This window comes from Loa loa (genome assembly GCF_000183805.2).
Source record: "Loa loa unplaced genomic scaffold supercont3.154, whole genome shotgun sequence".
Classification (NCBI taxonomy): Eukaryota; Metazoa; Nematoda; class Chromadorea; order Rhabditida; family Onchocercidae; genus Loa; species Loa loa.
In genome coordinates this window covers 20,107-21,956 of record NW_018108334.1, presented here as the reverse complement: position 1 = coordinate 21,956, position 1,850 = coordinate 20,107, and positions in this window count along the sequence as shown.

The following is a 1,850-nucleotide window of genomic DNA, read 5'->3' as shown; positions in this document are numbered from 1 at the left end:
TTGTTTTTTTTTTTTTTTTGCTTTAAATAAGCAAACAAATATGCAAAAGTTAAGGTAAGATGCAAGAGAGGATCTGCGCTAATCGACAGAAAATTATATAAGTCATAAAGCGGTATATGTCTGATGATCTGTTTACGGATCATTTGGATGGCGTAATAGGTCACAACATCCTGACTTGTTGCATGTATCAGGACGGATACCAATAGTCAACATTGTACTAATTAATCCGCTCTAGCGGTATGCTTCTTTTGATGATAGATTATAATTGCGTCCGAAGGACAAATACCATTGGACAATCAGTGTCCTCAGAATGACACGAGCACCCATAAGTCAATATCACTGATTTTGTTCTTCTTTTTCAGTTGTGATAAACTTTCTGATAAAATTTCGTTAGAATGAAATTAAAAAAGAATTTAAAGAAACTATCGCTGTAATGTCATTTTCTCTGTCACATCGAAAATTAAATTTGTAAGAATGAAAATAGGAAATGGAAATGAATACGATTTCCTGAAATCATTTCAATTATTAGATTGTTTCCAAATTTTGGTTGATTTTATTTCCTAGAAAAAGAATTATTCTATCGTTGAAAAGTAAGCGACGAATTTGTGCTGAGGTTATGGTGGATGATGGTGCTATGGTGATGGTGGGATGGTACCGCCAAAACGAAGGTTGGTGACATGCCAAGATGCCAGCAGACTTTTTTCAGATATCTAATGGCGGTATTGGTGTCAAGCAATTGCAATACTGCAAATGCGTGTGGTATGCATGCTATGAGAGATCAGAAAATATTTCATGTATAATATATATTATTCCATTGGTTATGTGGTGTATGGTACCTACCCTTAAATTGGATAAACTTAACAATGCATTTATATATATATATATATATGTGTGTGTGTGTGTGCGTGTATCATTAGTAGCAAAGCGGGTGCTAGAAACGATGTCAACATTTTTGTCGGATTTTCATCTCTCAGAATGATTGATGATACGGTGGGAAAGTGTGAATGTGACCGCAAATCATGACACTCTCTACTACCAGCGTCCTCACTACTGTGATACTATAGTAACATTCCAATTTATTGCCATTAGGGATTTTTAATTTTCCATTGAAAATATGTAAATTTTATGCCCTTATTATTATTGCTGAGAAGTTCGAAGTACTTTATGTTTATATGCTATAATAGATGATCTGATTGGATTTCAGGGTTAATTAAAGAAAATAAATTTTAGCACAATCAAAAAATGAGCAAAATTATAATAAATTTGTGTGAGTTAACGGAAAATTAAAAAGTTAGTTAAAACAAACTTTAATTAATTTCAGCCATATTCATATTTTTCATTACACCGTAAATTTGATGAATTCAAAAGGTTGAAGTTTGCAATTTATCCTAATTAACCAAACTAATTTAAATTTAATGCTATTTAGCCCGTTTCAAGATGTTTCTATAGTGACTATATTATCATATCATTAACGAGAACTGAATTTAAAAGTTTGTTTTATTTAATGACAACAAACACTTAGCTAATTCATTTCAATGCTAACCTAACCTAGGCTTAAATTAGCACTTTGCTAATACAACTTAAACTTAAAACTAGCAGCTATTTATTTTTAATGAATTTTTACTCATTCACATAGAAACTCATTGTTCCATAATTGTTATTCGTATACAAAAGAATGCAATGTCGAAATCATTCAACCATTTAATGGGCCTAAATAGGCTTTCAAACCGGTCGGTATCGTTTATATTTTGAAACAAATTGAGTTGTTTTGTTGGAAGAGAGAAGGAAGATGGGAATAAATCGACTACTAATAATATTTTTAAATTAGGGTAGTAAGGAGAGAGAGAGAG